Source organism: Zonotrichia albicollis, chromosome 15, assembly GCF_047830755.1.
Source record: "Zonotrichia albicollis isolate bZonAlb1 chromosome 15, bZonAlb1.hap1, whole genome shotgun sequence".
Classification (NCBI taxonomy): domain Eukaryota; kingdom Metazoa; phylum Chordata; class Aves; order Passeriformes; family Passerellidae; genus Zonotrichia; species Zonotrichia albicollis.
This window is the reverse complement of record NC_133833.1, coordinates 14983021-14999469: the sequence shown is the minus strand read 5'-3', so window position 1 is coordinate 14999469 and position 16449 is coordinate 14983021.

Below are 16449 nucleotides of genomic sequence, written 5' to 3'. Positions count from 1 at the left end.
AGAGGATGTGAACCTCAGTGCCAAAAGCTGCCTTGCAAAGAGGTCACAGAAAACACGGAATAAGGGAGGGAGGAACGGTGGCTGTGCTGCACACCAGCCACTGAGCTCTGCAGGTTTTTTACCAGTCTGAGCTCAAGGCACTGACTCAAGCAGCACAGCCTCCCTCTGGTCCCCTGGGAGCTCCAGGATGGCCTGTAGCACAGCAGGGATGGCAGGAGGGCAGCTCTGGGCATCCACTGGCTCCCTTTGGTTCAGGTACAGCTCCAGGCCTTGTGATTCTCCTCCTGCTTCACTCTGATACCTGGGACCATCCTGGGGTGGGACCCATGCCCAGGAGGTGCCATGGGTGGGGTGTGGGCTCTGTCAAACCCCAGTGCAGGGCAGGGGGAGCTCTGAGCAGCCTGCTCTAGTGGAGGATGTCCCTGCCCATGGCACAGAGTGGAATGGGAAATGCTTAAGGTCCCTTCCAACCCCAACCATTCCAGGATTTTATTTTATGATTCTGTGAAGCCAGTGCTTCTATGCTCACCTGGCTTGACAACACCTACTTTTCTCCTAAACATTTTTTTCACAATTCACCAGGAGATTAATGGAAACCTCAAACATTAATTATTGATGATGAAGCCAGTGCATGGTGATCCATGGCCTTAGACATGGCACAGCCTCCTTCTTCCAGCCTTCAGGAACCCCAAAACTGCTTTGGAGTTCATTGTGTGAGGAGGTGGAGCAGTCCTGGAATGTTGATCTCAACATAAAGTGGCAGAACTTCCCAGGTTACAGGGGACCTCAGGAGGTCTCTAGTTCAACCTTCTGCTCCAAGCAAGGTCAGCTGCAAGATCTCATTGTCCAGTAGGGCTTGAAAAAGTCAGAGGATGGAGAAAGTGCAGCTTTCCTGGGCAAGCTGCTGATGCTTGGCTGCCTTCATGGAAAAAAATGTCTTTATCGCCAGCCTGAGCTTCTCTTAACTCACCTCATACCTGTTGTCTCTCTTCCTCTCAGCACACACTGCTCTGAAGGGTCTGGCTGTTTTCTCCAACACCTCCTCACAGGTACTGCATGGCTGCTTTAGGTCCTTCTGAATCCTTCCTTCTCAAGGGATAGGGATAAAACTCAAGGATTTGAGATCAAGGATGAATCTCCCACTGCTGTTCTCATCAGCCTGGAAAGGGGAGGAACTTCCTTCGGAAAGAAATTTAAAAAAAAATAATAAATAAAGAAAGAAAAGGAAAAAAAAGGAAAAATAAGATTTCAAAAAACAAAGAGAACTGCCTCAAACTCTTGTGACCCTCTTCATTCCAATCCCACTAAAAGTGACAGCAAATGAGGAGCTCCCATCCCATCATACTCTGGGCTGCTCTAAGAATCAGGAACAATAAATCAACTGACTTCAGCCCAAGATGTTCCCATCTCTTTGCTGACACCAGATAACACAGAGCTGTGAATATTCCCAGCCTGCAACACCTCTGAAGGAAAAGAAGCTGCTGCTTGCAAGGCAGGGAAGCAGAGATACTTAACAGGTAAAACAAGGGAAAAGGAGGCTCCAGAGGTCTCAGGTAAATCCATTAATCCCATGGTGCCTTCATTTTCCGTGCTGCTCCTGAGGAACCAGGGCCTGAATGCACAAAGTATCTGCACAGAGAGGCAATTGCTGCCTGATCAGCCTCTTCCCCTGGCTGAAGCTTCTGCCCTGTGCTGATTGCACAGACCCTCAGCATGAGCCAAACCCAAAAATCAATGTTCCCATGGTCAAGGTGAGCTCTGCAGGAGGTGAGCTACATCTTTTTCCAGGTTGACAGCAAGATGAAGATGGGCTGGAGGCACAGGAGGTAGCTCCATCCATCAGGAGCAGATCTGGAATCACCACCAACCCTGCTCCATCCATCAGGAGCAGATCTGGAATCGCCACCATCAACCCTGCTCCATCCATCAGGAGCAGATCTGGTATCACCACCATCCATCCATCAGGAGCAGATCTGGTATCACCACCATCCATCCATCAGGAGCAGATCTGGTACCACCACCATCAACCCTACTCCATCCATCAGGAGCAGATCTGGTATCACCACCATCCATCCATCAGGAGCAGATCTGGAATCAACATCAAACCTGCTCCATCCATCAGGAGCAGATCTGGTACCACCACCACCAACCCTGCTCCATCCATCATGGGCAGATCTGGTTCCACCACCATCTACCACCATCGACCATCTTCCCCCTGCCTGCAGCAGTGTCCCTGCAATGCCTCCTCAAGCAGCACTGACCAAGGCCAGCCCTGCTCACAGAGACTGCAGTTCCAGATGTGGCAGCTGTGGACAGGTAGGCAGGGGACTGGAGGTGAGCAGGGATGTAGAAGGTGTGATGGAAACAGGAGGTTAAGACAGGTGGAGTGGGGACGAACAGGACATAGCCAGAGGTGGCCAGGCAAGGGTGACCACGAGCTTTGGGTGTGCTGGAGGGGACCAACTCCCATGACAGAATGCCACTGGGAGCTGGCATAAAGGTGAGAGCAGTCCAGGAAGCCTTTGGAAGCCACCAGGAGACTTAAAGAGGGTCAGGAGATTGCAGGTCTCATCCTGAGCTACTCATTAGCCACAAGGACTCTGGCCTTTCAACCAGGCTAATTACTGATTGCTCAGAGGATAACACTTCCCACAGCTGCTAAACTTGCTGACACTGGGCCCTGGATGTCTTCTATTCTGGGAAGGGGGAGTGGAGTCTCCTAGTGTGAACTTGTGGAGCTGGGCAAAGCCACACTGGAGCAGAGATAAAGTCAAGGACAGCTGCAGCTGCTTGGCAATCGTTCAAAATGAGCCACGAGTCACTGACTTGGCTATTCTGGGACCAGCTGAAGAGCCAGAGCTGGGGAGAACGAATTCATGGCCTGCTCGCACAGAAATGGACTGCAGCAAGCCTGGGCCTGACCAGTGCCCAGGCACATTTGTCAGGGGCCTGATGGGAGGCTGCAAAGCTCCATCCCTGGTCACCAGTGAGGAGCTGTGGCTGCAGATTTGCCTTGGGACTGATCTACCTCAGCTCACAGGTCTCCAGGAGGGGAGGACCATGTAGTTCCCTGAAAGTCACAGAGAGAAATCGCTGCTTTGAGGAGTTTTCAACCCTTCAGGTTGCCTGAAATTGGGTCAAAGCCTTTGCCCAGGGCTGCCATGCCTGAGAACAACTGCTGCTGAAGCTTCTAGAGAACCTAGCAGAGGTTTCCCAAGTCAGAATTTACTGGGGAATGGGGTGGATGAAGCCTGTGATAGTCCCTGAATCTGCAACCAGTGACCAGAGTAATCCTCTCAATTCTTTGCCTAAGGCAAGGAACCTGAATTGGAACCTGAATTGTTTATGTGCTGCATTTCCCAGCTTTTGGGTGGGAGCACTGGGCTGGGAGGCTCTGATGTGGCCCAGCAATTTCTATTCCCTCCCTCCTGTACTCCCAGCACTGCTGGGACTGACCTGAGCCCTGCACACAGCCCAGTGCAGGTCACCTCCAGAGCTGCAAGACTCAGATAGACAATTAAGCTCGTTGGGAGCTCACCCAAAGGACACCAGGCCTTTTGAGGTCACTCACTGCATATGCTGGAAAGCAGATATGATCTCATTAGGCAAATATTTATGATCAATATTGTCCACACTCTGGCAGTGAGCAGCATCACTTGGAGCTAGAAGCTCTCCAGGGATGGATGTGGGTTAACAGAAAGGCCTGGGCTGAGCGTGAACCTCTGCTCACCTGGCTTGAAAACACCTACATTTCCCCTAAACATTTTTTTTCCACGATTCACCAGGAGATTAATTAGCTGCTTGGAAACCCCAGACATTAATTATTGATTATGCAAAAGATTTTGTTCATCACAGTTGCTGAGCTTGTCAGTGCTGAGGACATCAGGATGGAGGGGAAGTCTGGATTTGCCACCAGTTTCCCAAGGAGTGGCCTCTCCACAAGGCAGAACAGCTCCCAAACAGGAGCCAAGCGTGGCAGCGAGAGCCCAGCTCGAACACAGCTGCCTGAGGGGCAGGAAACTGAGGCACAGGACGGCGTGACCCATTCAGGAAACAGAAACAGCACTCGCTGCACCTTGGGGCATCTAACCAAGCTTGGGGCTGCTCCGGGGTGTGCGGGGGGCAGACACCCAGGCTCCCCGAGGCTCCAGCAGCACAGCCCGGTGCCAGCAGCCCCTCCTCGGCCCGGCTCCCCGGGCAGCAGCAGCCGCAGCCGCGGGAGCGCGGGTGGCAGTGATAAAGCTCCTGCAACGCCCGGCAATTAATCTTGCGGAGCGGTGAGTCAGAGTCACCCGGAGCTTCCTCCCCTCACCCAGAGCCAGCCAGCGCCGTCTCCAGAAGCTCTCGGCTCCAGGGACCTGCAGATGCCACCTGGCTGGGGAGAGGGATTTTTTTATTTTTGTGCTGTGCCATCACTGCGAGATGCTGGCTTCCCCTCCGGACCTCTCTGCTGTCCTCAAGGGAAACAAGACCCACCGAAACCCGCATGTCTCTGCAGAGGAGTGGGGTGCCTGACTCCCGGCTTCTCTGGCCGTCAGGAAGGCGAGAGGGAGATGCCATCCTCATGATAAAGCCCATATAAAAAAGGTGTCAAAAGCCAGAGGGGAGGAGGAGGCAGGAAGGACTTAAATAAAACTCCCGGGAAGGAACGGGTATATTTAACTCCCACCAAGAAAACGCCCCCGCACATTTTCCCCCCGTCCCAACCCCCACAAAATCTGCGGTGCTCCCCAAACTTTCCCAAGCTTTCCCGGGGAAAAGCCTCTCTTCCCGCCTTGCCCTAGGCATGAATGCAGTTTGCAGTTTTAACAGCAGATGTCTCTCCTATTATGATTTATAAAAATGCTTAAAATAAATAATGCAAACATATTTACAGGAATGAATTCCTGCTCCTGAGCGCGTTTGTCACTCGGAGGCTCCCGAGCAGGAGCGCCTCGCCGCCTGAGTGCCTCCCGCACAGGCTCCCGCTGCCCCCCCGCCGGCTGCGGCGGCTGCCAGGAGCCCAGGGCAGGGTGGCCAAATCCCAAATCCCCCCCCCAGCCCCTCCTCAAACCCCGGGTCTGGGCCCACACCAGCGTTTCAATACAAATGTTGTATAATCAACGTGTTAAATATTTAAAATGGTCGTGCAGGAGAGCTGCCCGGCGGTGCCTGATTTCACACATCCTGACAATTTCACGGACCTCTGGGCTTACGTTTCTTGGCAAATAATGAAAGGCGGTGGGAGCCCCCTTGCTCGAAGGGCACATTGGGGAGGTTTGCCCTGGCCGCAACTCCTTCAAACGCGATGCGACTCGCGCAGCGCCGCTCCCACCTCCGCGCCCAGCCATGTCCAATGCTTTTAAGCGTGACCTTCGCGCGGGGCGGATGCAGCCGTCACGCCGCCGAGGTGACTCAAAGGCAGAGCGGGGGGCCGGGGAGGGGGGCACGGCCGGGGGCAGCTGCCGCCAGAGCCGGCGCTTCCAATGGAATAACTTTTTCTTTTTTTTCTTTTTTTTTTTTTTTTTTTTTTTTTTCCATGGCCGCTTTTTCCCGCAGCCGCGCTCTTTCCGGCGCGGTGCACACAAAGAGCCGCGTACCTGCGGTGATGCGAGTGGCCCAATTAGCGCTCCGCACCCAGGCTGCCCGTTTCCATAGCTTCACAGCACAGCGCTTCCCTCTCCCGAGGCCATCGGAGCAGGACCCGGCATCTTATCAGCCATCATCCTGCCACGCAGCGCTCCTCCGGGCCCTACCTGCCGACGGCCAGTCTCGCTGGCAACGCAGGATAATATCTTTTCCCACCAGAGCCCGCCGATGATTTCTTCCCTGCTGTAATTTTGTCTTGCTTCCAAAGCCTCTTGCATAACCGGTGCCGAGGAGGCAGAGCACAAAGCAGGGCAGCCACAGGAGCTCCCCCGAGCAGGGGATGGGGTGAGGCTGTCCCAAGCTGAGGACACCCCGAGAGGCTCTGGTGCTTCAGTCCTGCCCAAGGAAAGGTGACAAAAAGTACTAAAGTGTCTCCCTGGCCAAACCCCACTGGCAAGCTGTGAGGCTCAGCCAGGAGGACATGGAGGTGGAAGGCAGAATTTTTTCCCCAGTGAGACAGACCCTGCCTGGGTGAGAGCTCCATGGGAGCCCAGAACCACAGCCTCTCAAAGCAGGCACAGAATTTGTGCAGGAAAGCCTGCTCCAGGAAGAGGGGGGTGTTTGTGGCCTCTTGAAGGGGTGACTTGCTCCAGCTCCTTGCCTTCCTGCAGGTTGTCTCAGCAAGGAGCAGAAGCACAGGGTCTGTAGAGGCATGAGGTGTCTGGTGCAGCCTTTGTCATGGAGGAGGGACACATTCCAGGTAACACAAGCAGGAAAATCATGAACTGAATCCCCTGACATCCTCCAATTGAGGGTCTTGAGTCCTTCCCTGCCTCAGCCAGAGCCATAACCAGCATTGCACATCCCATCCATCCATCTGCCACTTCCCAGAGCTGGCTCTGTGGAGAATGCCAGGAGAGAGAGAGCTGCCAGCCTGGTGAGAGGACCATGGCCATGCCAGCTACCACCGTGCACAGCCCAGCAGGATGGTAGCAGCGCACACCATGAAGGCTGCTCAGCACTCTGCATCCTCTGGGTGCTGATGTAGGAAGGGCAGATCCCCACATGGATCCATCCACAACTTCCCAAGCAGGCTGGAATTGTTGACACCAACAGCTCATCACCAAAATCTCTGATTTCAGAGGGGCTCTAATTAATTCTCTCTGGTGAGCAACAGTAGGACCAGGGGGAATGGCTGGAGCTGTGTCAGGGGAGAGTTAGGTTGGATATTTGGGAAAGGTTCTTGTCCCAAAGGGTGCTCAGGGACTGAACAGGTTCCTCAAGGAAAGATCACATCCACAAGGCTGACAGAGTTCAAGATGTGCTTGGTCAATGCTCTAGAGAAACGTTGGGATTGTTGGGATATCCTGAGCAGGGCCAGGAGTTGGACACAATGACTGTCATGGATTCCTTCCAGGTCAGGATATTCCATGATTCTATGATTCCATGATTTCGGAATTTGGGCTCCATCTGCAAGGAGCATTTGTTACCTTGGGAAAAGCAATGTTTATTTTTGATTTCTCTGGTATTAGACAAACTTTGTGACTTTTCATTTGCCATCTAGCAAAGTCATTTATATCAGTAGTGGATAAAACCAAGAGCCTCCTGCTGTTCAAAGCAATACTTTTTTGTTTCAGAAAGAGCATCTAGAACAGTTCATTTTGGGTTGACCCAAAGTTATTTCTTTCCCTTGGGTTTTTGATTTAACAGCCCAAACAATACAGCCCCACTCATCCTTCCAGCAAAGGATACTTTTTTGCCACACATCAAGTGCCTGCTTAAAATTTTCCATGCTTTGTGGCTGACTCAGACTACATTTTTCTCTCCAAAATTTAAGCAAAAACTCATTTCTGTGAAGAGAGCTTTGCCCACCAAGCAGGACCATGAAGCTTTCCCACAGCCTTGCCTGGAATCAGGAATGAGATGGCTGTGCTGGACCTTGCTCCAGTTCCCAAGGTGCTGCACATGCATTTGGGGGAATTACCAGCCTCTGGGAATGGCTGTTTGCAGAGGAGCTTGCAGCCTGGAAACGCCACAGAATTTCCTCAGCCTCTGGAAAACTGAGATATTCCAGGGAGCAGAGGGCAGCCAGGAGGATGGATGTGGTGGGAGCATCACTGTACCCAGGGAAAGGGCACAGCCAGGGTCTGCAGGGATGAGATGTTCCCAGCCCTGCTGATGTGACTCTAGGACTTTGCAACATGGAGGTGGAATGTTTGTGTTTTCTCTTCTTTCTGGCTTTTTTTTTTTCCCTCTAATCTCTCCCTGCCAGGTTTGAAAGCTGCACCTGGAGGACATCTCCAACTCTGGTGTGAACTCACCTGCCTCACACCTCACCCGTGCTGGTACAGCCTCCTGGAGCCCACCTGGGGGCAAACAGAGGTGATGATGCCAGGGATGCTGCAGACAGAGCAGCTTCCTCCAGGAGCTCACACCATCAGAAGGGTTTCATCTCCCAGCAGAGCTCCAGAGGCAGCTGGAGAAGGAGGCAGAGGACACCCAGTGAAAGCAAGCAATGCCACTGGGGCCAAGGAAATCCACAGGAGCCTGGAGGAGGAGCAGGACAAGGCTGACAGGCTCAGGAGTGCTCATGTTCCCCCATGGCTGTGCCTTCTGAGCCATGTTCAGAAACTGCCCCACACACCTAGGGTGGCACCTACCCAGGAGTACCTGGGCACTGGGCACTGCGCCAGCCCTGTGCCTGCCCTTCAGGAGGGGCAGCCCCAGGGCAGGTCCCCAGCTTCCTGCAGCTGCTGCTGGGCTGACAACCCTCTGTGCTGGGCAGCAAAGGCACGTCCACCCCTGCCTGTGCCCACAGCATTGCCTCACCCAGATGGGACAGGCTGCGACCTGATTGTGGGAGGAACAGAAAGGCTCCCAGGCAGCAAATGCAGCAGCCCAGGTTGTGCTGGGTGTCAGCTCAGCTCTGCTTGGCACAGACATGACTCAGGACAACCAGCACACTCCTCTGAGACAGCTGCAGCAGCAGAGACATGGCAAGTGAGGTCCATTTCCCTCTTTTCCCTGCTGTCCTGGAGCTCTGACACTGCCAAGAAAAGCAAAGATGCCCAAAACCTGTGACTAGAATATGAATGTGATGTTCAGGCTGTGGCAGTGGCTGTAACCCAGCTTGAACTCCCCAGCCATCCTGAGCTGCAGGCAGCAGGGATGAGGCCAGCCCAGCTGAAAAACCTTCCCTGCACCCCAGCCCTCCTGTCCCAACCTGCCCACACCTCTTTGCTTGCCCACAGAGCTCTCCTGCCCTCCTGTGCCACAGCCTGCTGTCCTTGGCACCCCCAGGGCACAGCAGAGGCTGTGGCAGTGTCTGAGCAGATGCTGAAGGAGAGGGAGTAACCCACATGTGGTCATGCCTGGGAAAGCTCCAGGCCACTGGGTTTGGCCATGATGCAGAGCAGAGTAAGGGATGTGGATGTGAGAAATCCACAATCTGAGCACAGGGGTCTGCACCCCCAGGCAGCGAGGAGGTGCCAGGGCTGGACACCCCTGCCTGAGGGCTGTGGTCAGTGGGGTCCCACCAGCCTCCAACTCTTTGGCTCTGAAAAGGGCCAGAAACCTCAGAAAAGGCTTCTGTGCACTATATCCAGTGGAGCAGGACTGCCTGCCCTCCCTTTCCATGGGCAGCTCCAGCCCCACAGAGCCCAGCTGAAGGGCTGCCTCTGGTTTTCCACCCTCAGCACAGCTCAGCAGAGGTTTGGGCTGAGGCAGAAGGGCCATGATTGGACTGACAACATCCACAGAGCAAGACTGAGCTCCCCAGGATGCAGCAGTCATGTGTGAGCCATGCCTTGCTTGTAGGAACTCTGCTTGTTCCTGTCATGGTTTGGGGACATCTTGCCCCACTGTGGAGATGGCTTGTAGGATGCTCCAAGGTCCTGTGGGCAGCAGAGGCTTTGCCAGTTCCTGGCCTGGAGAAGAGCCTGAGCAAGGCTTTGCTGTCCAGCTGGGCAAGGGGGAAGAGGAGAAAGAAAGGCTATGGCAGATCTGCTCGAGCAGGGCTGTGGCAGCACCAGGATCTGTGTTAAGAACTGGCTTCCCCAAGTTTAGGAGGCTGAGAGATGCATGGAATAAATTACTTGTGACACTGACTCCCACACTTCCAGACTCACACGGGATTTAGCCACCAGACTCTGGGTAAGTCAGCGCTGGTTATTAAGGTCAGAGAAGTCGGGTGGCTAAATCCCTTCTGGGGCTGAGGCACAGGGCTGGGCCAGCCTGGGGAGGCAGCTGTGCCCCCTGGCACCACTGCCCAACACCCAGAGCAGCCCAGGAATGAGTGCTCCCATCACAGCCTGGATGGCAAATAAAGGAATTACCCATTATTGGATCCAACTCCTGCATGGGGATATCGAGGAGAGAGGAGAGAGGAGAGAGGAGAGAGGAGAGAGGAGAGAGGAGAGAGGAGAGAGGAGAGAGGAGAGAGGAGAGGAGAGATCTTGCCCTGATCCAGGAACAGCCTGGTTTGTTTTGCTGCTGGTTTCTGAGTGGTTTCACTTATCTCTTTCCTCCTCCACTACCTGGGGTTTCAAATGCTCTAGGGAGATGTCTCCATTAACCACAGTTTTCTTTGGCAGTTATATTTCATTATAGTCTCTCTTCCCACTAATCTTTCCCAGCTTTTGTTGTTGTTATTTTTATTATGACGATTTTCACAAACCCTTTGTTTCCAGCTACACTTAACCTGGCCGTGTCCCTTTAAATACCACAGCCTGGGCAGAATAGGGGATCAGTCCTTTGACAGGAGCTAAAGTCCTGTTTGATCTGGATTAGATGCTGATTTTGCTTACCAGACTAAAGACCGAGGGGGACCACGCAGTGCCTGTGTTTGCACAAACCTGCCTGGTCGCATTCCTCTTCCTGCCCGTGTCCAGCCGCGGGGTGAGCACACAGCGTGAAACCCAAGCGGATAAGCGGTCACTTTGTCTGGAGATGGAAGAAAATGGAGCTGTGGGGGCAGAGGTGGCAGCTCTGCACTCTGCTGGAGGGGTGCCCCGGGGTGCAGAGTGTCCCCAGGGTGGGAGCAGACCAGCACCATCGCTGGGATGGATGCCTGTGGGCGTCCCACAGCCCTTGGCTCTGCTCACTCTGGAGACCCAGCCCTGACTCGCTGCCCATTTAAACTTGGGGTTTAAATGTGGGTCCCTGATGGCCCATCTCCTGGGGGACTGGCAGGATGTGGGAGCACCCAGACCCCCACCCAACAGATTGTGTTTTCTCCAAAGATCCCCATCTCCGCTGTGTCCCTTTCCCACCCCCATTTCCTGCCTCTTCTCCTGCCCTTTTCTCTTGTTCCTCTGCCTAAAGGAAGAGTGTTCTCCCTTTCCCTCATTTTTTGCCCTGCCCTGGCCCCTTCCCCCAGATCGGCCCCAAGCTCCCAGGAGTGGCTCTGCCTCCTCAGCTGCCCTGCAGCCTCACCCTCTGCAATGCCTCTGCCTCTCCTGGAAGGCACCACAGCCAAACCCTGCCCCAGCAGAGGTGACAGGGCCACCAACCAGCTCAGGCACTCCATGGGCTGCAGCTGGGGGGCAGGGAGCCCCCATCACACACACACACACTTGCAGCAAAGCCAATTTATGCCTCCCCCTGAGGCTGTCTCGATGGAGAAATGTCAGGACTCACGGCAAGGCAGCGAACCGTGCTGCTGGTGGGAGCCCTCCCAGGCCAGCAGAGAGGCAGGAGCTGGGGTTCAGTGCAAACCCAGGGCCTGCACCCCATCTCTCAGTGAGAGCTCAGGGGCTGCACCCCATCCCTCAGTGAGAGCCCAGGGCCTGCATCCCATCCTGAGCCCAGGGCCTGCACCTCATCCCTTAGTGAGAGCCCAGGGCCTGCACTGTGACCCCAGGGCCTGCACCCCATCCCTCAGTGAGAGCCCAGGACCTGCACTGTGACTCCAGGGCCTGCACCCCATCCCTCTGTGCACGCAGTGGGGAGCACACCAGTGGGATCTGCCCCAGGCTGGTTTCACCCCACCTGCTTCAGGTGAAAAGCACCCCAAAAATCCTGGAGGGAGGAGAAGGGCGTCTCCTGCTCAGGCAGTCAGAGCTTTTCTGGGGCAGCATCTCCCAGCTCTCTGGTGCTCAGGTCACCTGGCAGTAGGTGTGCCCACGATGGCAAGGTGGAAGGATGGCAGTGGTAGTGATGCCACCAGCACGTGTCACCCAGAGGGGACAGGGCACAGCTGGAACTCCTGCTCACTGCTGGGGTCCAGCTCTGCCAGACAGAGATGCAGGACCTGCAATCTCTTCATGAGCATCAGTGTCCTGCTTGGTGCAATCCCAGAGCTGGAAAATGAGCTCTGCTGGAGCTGGGCAGTCACGGCTGTACCACTGCTGGAGGCATCACTGCCCACAGCGGGTGGAGCCTCAGAAGGCACAGAGCTGCACGTGAGGTGAAATGCAGGAATTATAACTGTAAAGGTCAAGCAGGATGCACTGATGGAGGCCCTTGGCTCCCAGGGCTGGACTTGGCTGACTCTGCTGCAGTCTCAGACTTCCAGGACGGAAGGCAGGTGGGTGCTGGCATCACCCCCTGCCCACTGGGAAGCCACCCAAGACAAGAAAGGGACACCTCAGTGGCAAGGGTGGGTGAGGAGATGGAGAAACCCAGGAGATGGAGAAACCCAGGGTCACCCAGGGCTCTGCCAGGGAAGATGTTGCTGTGATCTGACAAGTGCAGGGATGAGAGGGAAAGGTTGTCCTGCTGTTTCCCTGTCCACAAGGAATCCTCATGACTGGAGGTGGCCTCATGGAACACCCTGGTCACTGCTCCTCTTCACCAGGAGTAGGAGAACAGGCAAAGCCAGAGAGCAGGTGGGACCAGATGGAGCATTGTAATGATTTGGAAGGTCTCATCCATGCTTGCCCTGTTCCTGAACCCATCTTAGGTTTAGTAGAACCTGCCGTAATAACTCGTTGGCTCATGAGTTTGCCAACAAGACACAGACCAGCAGCTCCTCCATCTCTGACAGGCCTGCCCCAGGCTTGCTTGGGCTCAGGGAGATGGCCTGCAGGAGAAGCCAGCTGCAGGAGAAGCCAGCCCAGGGAGCTCAGAGGCAAGGCACGAGAGGGCAAGGCATCCTTCCTTCCCCATAGGCATCTCATCCTCCAGCCCTGGGTCAGAGGTGCAAGAGGGACTGCAGGACCGGCTGAGGGACAAGGACAGGGCAGCCTGGTCCTGTGTCCCCAGTGGCCCTGGTACCATCTGGACACTCCACCAGCACTACATCTACTCCCAGCATTTTAGTGGGGAGGAGACACAATTCTCCAGACTGATGCTTCACCAGGGCTGTCAGCACCAATGGCTGGCCAAAAGCGAGGCCAGCTGCAGGCTGCAAACCCCCAGCTCGGGCTGGTGGCACCTGTCACCTCTGCTAAGGCCCTGCTCAGCTGCTGTCGTCCGCCCATCGTCACCCAAGGGCTGAAGGCTCGCGCGGCGCCAGCCGCTGCCTCCCTGCCCGATAACACCGCAGCGTCGTGCGCTGAGTGGCCTCCTCCTGCTGTCACAGGCCGACCTATTTCTCACAAATCCTGACTGCTCTGCCCTTAAAACATCTTGACGCAGTGTTGAAGGCGGCCTTGGCACTGCAGCCAGTCCTGCTTAAGCGGGAGTAGTCGTGGCTTGGTGTGGGCTCTGCAGCGAGCCTGGGAGAGCAGCAGGGATGGGGAGCACTGACGTGCTCCTCAGGAATAATCAGGCATTGATCGTGGTCGAAAAGAGAAATACCATTGTTAAAAAGAGACCAGACTCTTGGTACTAAAGTGATTTCAGCATTTATTGTAATAAAAAGGAAAGGCCTAAAGCACAGGGGCCTGCGGGCCGAGCAGGAGCGTTCCCTCAAGGATGGAGCAGCGCCGGCGCTGGGGCTGCTCAGCAGCAATGGCCCAAGTGGTCCAGGTGGAGTGGCACAGATTCACTGGGTCAGATGCCCCTTTTTATCCTGTTTTTGTCCCTCTGGATTGGTTTCTGTTGGGATCCTTCATTTGCATGAAGGTTTAAGGCCTTGCTTGGCCCATTACAGTTCTGTCCAGGCTGGCTCGTTTCACTTGGGGAGTGCTGCACTTTACTGAGGTGTAATTTCTTATAACTTCCCTTTTAACCCCTTTTACCATAACCAAACTAACAGTACATGCTTAACAATTATCAACTATTTTACAGCAGTTTCTAGCCTATTTTTGACACCACGGCTCAACCAGGCTAGAAGGTCCTTGCTGCCCACAGCCCAGGGCTGCTGGATGTTGTGGTTCTCTGCTGGGGCTGAAGGATCTGGTGATGGAAGAGGTGTCATCCTGCACACAAGCACAGCCAGCACTCCCCAAGCAGTCACCTACTATGTGGGGTGGAGAGGGGGAACCTGAGACCCCAAACCAAGACAGCTTCTCCATGGAGGCAGCACCATGGAGCTGCCGGCAGGATGCCAGGCCTGGTGGTGCTCTGGTCCCCAGGGCAGGAGGACCTCAGGCAGTTTCTGTGCAGAAAGCACCCTGTGATGGCTGCAGCGACATCCCCAGCCTCCTGCAGAGCTGCAGCAGGGCGCCCAGCCAGGGCCCATGGCCAGCTGGAGCTGCAGCTTTGCCTTGCTGGGGACACAGCTCATCCCAGGGTGGGGCTGGTGGGATGCAGGAATGAGTGTTAGCTTCCACCTACAGAGTCCTTTCCAAGGATGCTGCTGGGTAAATATCCCTCTGCCCCAGCTCAGGAGTGGGGAGATCTCAGTGTGTGGGGGCTGGCCAGGAATCCTGGAATTCCCAGAGGTGAAGTGATGCAGATGTCAAGCCTTTATCATGGATAAAGGATCTCCCATGGCTCCTCTTCCCTGAGAAAAGCCCTTTTCAGTCTTCCTCTGCTACAGAGACAACACAGCATCCCAAGACCTTGTGGGACCCTCCTCCCCTCTCCCACACCCAGCAGGCAATGTTTGTGGGGAAGGAGCCAACACAGAGCTCACTCCCTCTGGAGAATGTGCAAAAAATGAGGCATCCTTAGCCTGAATTCAAAAACTCCACAACCTTTTGGAAGAACTTCAGCCAAGGCTGGAAATGGGCCTGGAAAGCTGCCATGATGTGTGTGACACCGGGAAGGTCACCTGGCCAGCTGCTGGGGAGCAGAACTTGGGAGGCTTATTTCAATTAATGGTCCCAACTGAGCTGTCCCAGCAGCCCCAGGCTCCAGCCTGAGCCAAGCCAGATGTGTGAGAGTGAGCATCCCCCAGATGTGTGAGAGTGAGCATCCCCATGCCTGGGGACCCCCAGGACACCTGCATTGGTCCCATCCAGCTGCTGTAGGGCTGCCAAAACGCCAACCACGCTGGTGTCAGCTCAGCCCAGGACAGGTTGGGAAGCACCCAGCGATGGTGTTGGACATGCTGGATGGCTCTAACACCTGGCACCAGGGCTGGCTTGTCCCCACACCCCCCTGAGCTGTGATAAGCCCCTACCAAGGAAACCTGAGCAGATCCCACCATCCCAACCTCCCGCTGGAGCGGTGGGTGTGAACTAGCTCCCCTCCCAGCAACCAGGATTGGGTGCTCATGGAGGTTCCCACCCCACCATAGAGGTCCTGCTGCCTCCCCTGCCCAGCCCTGTTCCCCCAATGTCCCGTCCCCCGGTGTCCCCGCAGTGGCAGCGAGAGGTCACGCCTGGCCGGCGGCGGGCCCGCCATCCGGCTCAGCTGAAGCACATTTTGTATTTTGTCCGGCGTTTCCTGCATCCTGCCCCATGCCCAGGCCGGGGGGGCAGGTCAGCCTGGGGTCAGCCGCTAATTGCAGCCCGGGGGACGGCGGGACGAGGCTGGGAGCAGCGCCAGGCTGAGACCCGGCACGGGGATACGGAGTGGGGACACCCTGCAGCCCAGCCCAGCACCCCACAGAGTGCTGGGGTGTCTCTGGCACCACTGTGAGGGTTCCAGCTCCTGCTCAGCTCACCCCAGGATCCATCCTCTCCAAGCCAGGCTACTCCACACGGAAAACATCACTGCTGGATCAGCCCAGGGTCTGGCCTCACCTGGCATCACCTGCTGGCACCTTCCCACGCCACCAAGGCCAAGCAGGGTTGGGGACACGGCTGTGCCCTCTGTGACAGCACGCCCTAGGGCCACAGCCAGGTTTGGTTGCCCTTCTGCTAACTCTGTCTAATGAGGATGTTAATTAGGAGAGACTCGAGGCCAGCCCTTGTGGTAGCGCCCAGGGTTGTCCCTCAGCGCCGTGCCGAGCTCGTTATCCTCATCCCGGGTGCCCTGTGTCACCTGGCTGCCAGCAGGTACCCTGGGGACAGCAGCCCTGGGTGCCACTTCCCCAGCAGCAGCCGTGGGGACAGCCCTGCACAGGGGGTGAGCAGGGAGGAAGGGATGGGGTCACCCTCGGGGATGCCTCAGGTCCTGCTCATTAGGCAAAGCTCCAGGCCAGCACAGGCCACCCTCCCACACACTCACCTGGGAGGCAGGGCTGGAGCCCAGCACGGGGTGAGCTGTGGGGTGGAGGGCACCCAGCACCCCATATCCCACCTCCCCACCTCCCCACCTCCCCATCCCACTCACAGGCAGGGTTTGAATCCCACATCTGATCCTTTTCTTCCTAAGCTGTTTACCTGCTTGGGGGAGCCCCTGCTCCCTTTGTCCCCTGCTAATGTCCGTGTCCTCCCTGGCAGCTCCATATCCCTGCTATCACTGTGCACCCATGGTCCCTGGCAGTGCCCTGCCAGCCTGGCACAGCAGGGTTTGCTGTGCCATGCTGGCATTTCCCCAAGCACCACTCCATGCCAACAGCCCCGAGCACAGCCCTGTAGTGGGTGACACAGCCAGAGCAGGGTGACATTCCCAGCAGCCCCCAGCCCCAGCTGTGGGTGGGATGAAGCAGCACCCACCCTGCAG